We start from the raw sequence: 8,409 nt of genomic DNA on the forward strand, positions 1-8,409 counted from the left end.
GTCTCTTCTACATCAACATGTGTCCCCTCTTCTTCATGTCTCTTCTACATCAACATGTGTCCCCTCTTCTTCATGTCTCTTCTACATCAACATGTGTCCCCTGTTCTTCATGTCTCTTCTTCATCAACATGTGTCCCCTCTTCTTCATGTCTCTTCTACATCAACATGTGTCCTCTCTTCTTCATGTCTCTTCTACATCAACATGTGTCCCCTCTTCTTCATGTCTCTTCTACATCAACATGTGTCCTCTCTTCTTCATATCTCTTCTACATCAACATGTGTCCCCTCTTCTTCATGTCTCTTCTACATCAACATGTGTCCCCTCTTCTTCATGTCTCTTCTACATCAACACGTGTCCCCTCTTCTTCATGTCTCTTCTACATCAACATGTGTCCCCTCTTCTTCATGTCTCTTCTACATCAACATGTGTCCCCTCTGTGGAAAGAGACTCTGAAAGTTTCAGGAACAAAGATTCTCTCTCTTTTTGATCCATTTCTATAAAAACCTGTCTGAAAATGAGCTGATCAGATTTTGGCCACTTAATGATGTCATAACGATGTGTTATCTTGTGTAACCATTAGCCAATCAGCAACCAAGGTAACCCCCCCCCCCCCCGCCTTATCACCTGAATCTCCTCCTAGAGCACCATTGAGTTCTTTCTAACCAAATGTCTCTCAGAGGGGCGTGGGGAGGGGCTCCTTATTTTCATCTAAAGTAACAGACAGAGAATCAGCACTTTGGAAACAGGGCTGAAACAGAGGGCATTATGGGTAATGCTGCAATGATCTGTTTGGTTTTTCAGCCAATCAGAGACAGGCTCTGGATATATCTGAGAGCTATAATATATTGATGAAAAACAGTATAATAGGGACCTTTAATACAATATGAGGGAGTTTTGTCGCCATCTGGTGGTAGAAGTGAGAATTACACAACATCAAAACGACTTTTTTTTAAATCATGGACAGGGTTGGGGGGTCTAATTTAAAACGTATTGGATTACCTCAACATCAAATGCAATGCAAACAAAAAGAAGATTACATAAATATCAATAAGATGTTTTTTACTGAAGTGTTTTATGTAAGAAAACAGAACAATGTGACCTTAGAAAAGAAAGATATTTAGGATCAGAAATGATTTTACTGACAGGAAAACCTGCCTCTCATGAAGCATATTCAGGCACACATAGTACGGTTTTAAAAAAGCAGGAATACAATCTGAGCTTTAGTTAATACACACATGATCAAACCCTTTAGTAAAAGCACATTTAACATGAACACCTCCTCTTTATGAGATGAAGCACAGCCCCTTACATGCAGTTCTTTAAATGTGGCTTCACCCATGTGCACTGTTAAGCCCCGCCCCTCTTCCAGTTCAGGAGATGTGATTGGTCTGAGATCACATGACCTGCAGTGTGTGTCTGTGCATAATAGGTTGTCTGTTTATTGTCATGCTCTTTGTCATGTGCTGCTTGATGACCCTGATGAAGGTCAAAGCAGAACAGACCAAGTGTTGGACTCATGTATCATGTTTTTAAAGTAACTGATGGAATTAGGAAGGATATGAATGACAGGGATAATGGTTGTAAATGATCCTAATTATCTATAAATCCCATAACCAACACGTCATCATGTTACTGTAATCTGTTACCACGTTTTTCTGCATTTCACATGAGAAATAAACTCATGAATAAATACCTGAAGTCATGCTCAATGAAATATCATCCAAACTAAATGACAACTCAGCCATTTGGGAAGTTATCCATATTAAAGGTCCGTCTTTCTTTGAGTTATATTGTGTTCGACTGCCTTATTTATTCCTCATCACAGGTAAGTATTTTATAAATAGAGCCATTTAAATCGCTGCTATATTCAAAATGAAACCTCTTCCAGTTAGTTAAGCAACATCCAAATGCTGCATATTATTTATTTCAAGCATACGGCCAGACATGACACTTTGCTAGTGGTGCGATGTCGTGAAATACATTGACCTAAATACTGTATATCAGAGTACTTCTTCCATCACTGCACTGCCTCTTTTGAAGGGACATTAGTTCACCGAGCAGATTATTGTTGCTTCTCATGTTCTTCAACATCTCCCTGAAAGATTAGAGTCTTTCCTCGATAATCTAACTTTGTTGTGAATGGTTTATTCTTTGACGTGAAGAGTGGTTTCGGCGTCTAATCCAAACACAGTTGTTCCCAAATTGATGAATCAAAGCCTGGTCTCCGAAACAATAAAACAGAACACATACGGAGAGATCGTGACAACAAAGATATTAAATACATAGTAAACAACAACCACTACATTACAACTAAGACAGTCAACTCAGTAAATAACTCAAACACTTTAAAAGAAAAATGTCCTTTGTAAGTACGTAAACGTCATATAACTAAAGGTTAAAATATCCAGCAGTATCTAAAGTATTTAAAATGAGCCCCACTTCTATCAGTTGTGATGAACACAATAATGCATCAATCCAGTAATTAACATACGTATGATATATGAAGGCTCCGTTAGCATCACAATAACTTTTGGTACTTTAAAGGTAGGTAGTACCCCCATGGAACTAATTACAGATCGCGTTCACACAGGAATAAGTTCCCTGAGGGAAGATTATGCAAATGAAGCCGCAGACGTCACTTCTTCTTCTTCTGCTTTGGGTTTACTGGCAGGCCGCAAACCACTTCACGGCGTATACTGCCGCCCAAAGTCCGCGGCCGGAAGTCCCCGGAGTTAGGGACTGGCTTCAGTAGAAGCTGCTAGGAGTCCCAGCAGCTTCTACTGAAGCCTTCCGAGTAAATCGCCAGAACGCCGACACCTCCTCATCTCCACCGCTCCACCGCTCTCATGTTTTCTTTTGTGTTGCCATAAGTTAGTCTCTCTCCGTTGGTGCGTGGGGCTAATGCTAATAATGCTAATGCCAGCAAATACAATGGCGGCTTCACATAACTTTTCAGAGTTTTACGGGGCGTGGTTTGCAATTCGCCCAGCCAATCAGAAATTGGTACTTTTTTCTCCCCAGGATACCTGCTCTCTAGCAGGCACTGAAAAGGGGGGTAACAGTTCCCGGCACTCAGTACTCTTTTTGGTGTGAACGCAAAATAAGAGGTAGCCTACTAACGGAACTAACTTTACTTTCTAACTTTGTGGTATATTCTTAGACGTTAAGTGTCTCTATCATTGGTTTAATCCAAACACATTTGTTCCCAAACTGAATTAAAGCCTGGTCTCCACGCTCTCGGCCACAGTCTCCACAGTTGGACTTGTGTTTTCTCTTCTGTTGTGACAGCAGGGCAGCGCCAGCATCACCTCTTTGAACCCTTTGGTCATGAATATGTAAATAAAAGGGTCCACCAGGGGGCTGAGGTACAGCAGCATGTGAGAGACCAGACCCAGATATTTCACCGTCTCCCCGAAGTTCAGGGCCTCCAGGAGGACGCTTCAAAACCTCTCTTAAAGAGCACCTTCGGGGGAGAGCATTGCAAAACTGGCCCCGGTAATGGTACAAATCTCAACCTGTCGTTCAATGGACAGCTTCCCCCCCCCCCATCTATGTATATACTCGCATTTTAGACTCTGTTACTAACTGTATATCTGTAGACTTGGTATGTCTTAAATGTCCGGTTAGGATGTATTAGAACGAAATCTAAAATGAAAATTGTAAATAAGCAATCTGTATGTAAAAAAACCACCTGTATGTAAATTGTAAACAAGCAATCTGTATGTCAAATATGTCTTATATGTCTTAAATGACATGATGAATTGGAAATGGGGGACCCTGATGTAAACAAGACGAAAGTCTTTCTCTGGTCTGCATCCCCTTAACAATTGTATGTTTTGAGCTGTACTGTACTGTACCCAATATACAAGCTGTTAATAAACTTTTCAATCAATCAATCAATCAGGATAAACGGCACGTACAGAAAGGTGTAGTTAGTCAAAATGGCTCCGATCCCCCACACCGCCCTCCTCCTCTCGGGGGTTTTAGGGTTGGATCGGGAGCACATCACGGCTCTGAAGGAGTCTACGGCGAAGAAAAGGAGGAAAGGGAACGGAGCGAGTAGAGAAACAGCGAACCAGAAGCTGTATTTCAACACGGCGAGGGCCAAAATACCGAACGGAGACGCCCACATTAACAACGTGACAACAGGAGATCGCCGAACGTTACCGCAGAAAAGCAGACACTGAGGGTAGGCCACCAGGAGATGGCGCTCCTGAGCGATGAACAGCATGAGGGTGACGTTCGTGACGATGCCGAAGTAGAAGATGAAGTCCGTGGGGTTAGAGGAGAAGACGGTGTTGGACTCCGAGTCCTCGTCAACGCTGGGACGCCCGAAGAAACTCACGATATCAGAGACGAGCAGGAACACGACGTGCATCGGAACTTTGTTCTCACCTGGAGAGAGGAACAGAGAGGATCAATGTGAGACTTCGTAATTACTTTCATCGAGCAAAATTATGATATTTGACCTGGAAACACCTCAAAATGTGTTTTTGTGATCAGCAATTTCATCTGTTCAAATGCTACTGTGGAGAATATCATAATATAAGGCAGGGGTCGGGAACCCCTGGCACCGTAACCAGTGGCACACTAGGACTAAGTGGAATAAGTGTGCACAAATATTTAAATTGTATTTTCGGATCCTGAACGAGACAGAGCGCGTCTCCCCGTTCCCTGCAGAAGGAAGCCATGCACGCAGCGCAGCCTCGCTCTGATTATCTCCAGGTGACTTTCTGCCGCTTTCCTCCGTGGTGCTGATCGTTTCACCACGGAGAGGAAAGCACTTCACTAATGTCAGTACCCATAAGGAGCTGTACAAATGCTCCAGTTTTTGCGTGGCTGTGTCTTTAGTTGAAAGCCCAGTGGCGATCTGCTCATCTCTCATCGAAATAACTTGCTACACGGGGCGGACTGCCATGTGTGTTCTGGAGAATCACAGAACGGACGATCGTCCTTATTATTATGCCGTTTAAACCAATTATTTACATTTGTTTGTTAAATTCGGCATCATGTGAGTTGCGCTGAGGTCCACACACTGCTTCCCCGCAGCGAGGCTCCCCCGCCCTCCTGTGTTGACAGTTCACAAACGTTGAGCTCTTCACATATAAGGCGTTCACATATAAGGCCTAGAGGCAAAACACAATATTTATGATCGATGAAAGTCAGATTTGACCCGAACACAACAGGAGGGAGGATTGTATCACTGATTGGACATGATGCACACATGCACGCACACACACACACACACACACACACACACACACACACACACACACACACACACACCTTTGGACAGGTTCCTCAGGGTGTACAGAGCGAGCCCGATGGCCGGCAGCCCGATGCTTAACGTCAGCCAGCGGATCACCTGAGACGCCTGGAAAGAGCCGGTGGAGTTTGAGTTTCCGGAGACGTTGAGGAGGACGAAGACAGCTGATGCCACCGAGTTACCGTCAGCCATAAGAGGAGGAACATCAGAGAGATATTTATAATCTCAGATGTTCAGATTAGCATCGAGATCCTCAGCGTGGAAACAGCTTCAGTCTGGATTCAGTCAAATCAAAGCGTGAAATCAGGCATTTTTATAAATAAACGTTTATAAATTTACATTTTAAACTAGGTCTAACCTTCCTGTTTCCTCGGGTCAAATTTGTCCTGTTTTGTAAATGTTAGAATAACGGATTTTTTTCATTTAATTGCCACAAAAGAAAGCCGTAAACAGTTAAATTCTGAGGCCAGGGACCCTCAGTGTGCAGACAGCCTCAGTCTACATTCAGTCCACATAAAGAGCAAAATCAGGCATTATTAGAAACAAGCATATTTGTGTCATAAAATGTACATTTTAAACTGGTCTAAGCGTGTTGTTGTCCTCGGGTCAAATTGTCCTGTGTATGTTAGAATAATTGCCACAAAGGTTAACAATCACTGATATTCACTTTGACAAATAACAGTTCAACGTTGAAGCCGAGGCTCTAGATTTACTGTAAGTCTGATTTAATAGGCCGAACATCAGAGAGATATTTATACACTCAGATGTTCCGATTAGCATCGAGATCCTCAGTGTGATTTAGTCAAAATAAAGAGTGAAATTAGGCATTTATGTAAAAAAATGTGTACATTTGTGTCTGAATATTCACATTTTAAACTAGTTCTAACCTTCTTGTTTCCTCGGGTCAAATGTGTCCCGTTTTGTAAATGTGTTCATGGAACAAAGCATTTTTTCATCTAATTCAATTTTGAGGCCAGGGCTCTACTTTGACTGTGAATCTGATGTAATAGAAAGCAGCATGTTTACTTTATTCGGCATTAATGAATCTATAAATCCTAACAGTTGATTTCAGCTCCAAAATAATTAGAACATAAGATCAGGAATTCAGATTACTGCAGGTTTAATATTATTTTCAACCCTTTATAGCATTAAATATATGAACTGCCTTTCTCTCATCATTTACAAACTTAATATAATAAATGAAGGTATTTGAGTCGGCCTATTTTAAGTTTCCAAAACACATTCATCATTCTGAAGCGTTATCTTACCTGCAATAAAATGCTGAGTCAGTCTTCCTCCATGAAGCCATCAGTCGTAATCCCTTCTGCTTTTAAAATCTTGAAATGATTTGAGGTTAGTGTTGAGTTCTGGTCAAATATCCAAAATGCCCACTTCCCAACAAGCCCGTCTGTTTCAATATCAATAACCATGTTTGTTTTTTGTGTTTGCGTCACTTCTCCTTGGAAGCAATGTTTGCAGCACTGAGCGTTTTATCAGCTGTCTGCTTTGAATTCAGCTCGATACGCGGTTAGATATTTGCATGAAAACTGATGTCAATATCTCGCAATGGTTAATTATCTTAAACTGTATTCCTGTATGAGTGGCTTTAAAGAGTCCTCTTCCTGCTGATGTTCGGTGTATTATCATAGTGTCTCTACTTTAAAGAGTCCTCTCCTGCTGATATTCAGGTATATATCAGTATGTAGTATCTCTACTTTAAAGAGTCCTCTCCTGCTGATGTTCAGGTGTATATCAGTATGTAGTGTCTATACTTTAAAGAGTCCTCTCCTGCTGAAGTTCAGGTGTATATCAGTTGTAGTGTCTCTACTTTAAAGAGTCCCTCTCCTGCTGATGTGGCAGGTGTATATCAGTATGTAGTGTTCTCTACTTTAAAGAGTCCTCTCCTGCTGATGTCAGGTGTATATCAGTATGTAGTCTCTACTTTAAAGAGTCCTCTCCTGCTGATGTTCAGGTGTATATCAGTATGTAGTGTCTCTACTTTAAAGAGTCCTCTCCTGCTGATGTTCAGGTGTATATCAGTATGTAGTGTCTCTACTTTAAAGAGTCCTCTCCTGCTGATGTTCAGGTGTATATCAGTATGTAGTGTCTCTACTTTAAAGAGTCCTCTCCTGCTGATGTTCAGGTGTATATCAGTATGTAGTGTCTCTACTTTAAAGAGTCCTCTCCTGCTGATGTTCAGGTGTATATCAGTATGTAGTGTCTCTACTTTAAAGAGTCCTCTCCTGCTGATGTTCAGGTGTATATCAGTATGGTGTCTCTACTTTAAAGAGTCCTCTCCTGCTGATGTTCAGGTGTATATCAGTATGTAGTGTCTCTACTTTAAAGAGTCCTCTCCTGCTGATGTTCAGGTGTATATCAGTATGTAGTGTCTCTACTTTAAAGAGTCCTCTCCTGCTGATGTTCAGGTGTATATCAGTATGCAGTGTCTCTACTTTAAAGAGTCCTCTCCTGCTGATGTTCAGGTGTATATCAGTATGTAGTGTCTCTACTTTAAAGAGTCCTCTCCTGCTTGTGTTCAGGTGTATATCAGTATGTAGTGTTACTTTAAAGAGTACTCTCCTGCTGATGTTCAGGTGTATATCAGTATGTAGTGTCTCTACTTTAAAGAGTCCTCTCCTGCTGATGTTCAGGTGTATATCAGTATGCAGTGTCTCTACTTTAAAGAGTCCTCTCCTGCTGATGTTCAGGTGTATATCAGTATGTAGTGTCTCTACTTTAAAGAGTCCTCTCTGCTGATGTTCAGGTGTATATCAGTATGTAGTGTCTCTACTTTAAAGAGTCCTCTCCTGCTGATGTTCAGGTGTATATCAGTATGTAGTGTCTCTACTTTAAAGAGTCCTCTCCGCTGATGTTCAGGTGTATATCAGTATGTAGTGTCTCTACTTTAAAGAGTCCTCTCCTGCTGATGTGCAGGTGTATATCAGTATGTGGTGTCTCTACTTTAAAGAGTCCTCCTCCTGCTGATGTTCAGGTGTATATCAGTATGTAGTGTCTCTACTTTAAAGAGTCCTCTCTACTGCTGATGTTCAGGTTATATCAGTATGTAGTGTCTCTACTTTAAAGAGTCCTCTCCTGCTGATGTTCAGGTGTATATCAGTATGTAGTGTCTCTACTTTAAGAG

The sequence above is a fragment of the Gymnodraco acuticeps genome, unplaced genomic scaffold (genome assembly GCF_902827175.1).
Source record: "Gymnodraco acuticeps unplaced genomic scaffold, fGymAcu1.1, whole genome shotgun sequence".
Classification (NCBI taxonomy): Eukaryota; Metazoa; Chordata; class Actinopteri; order Perciformes; family Bathydraconidae; genus Gymnodraco; species Gymnodraco acuticeps.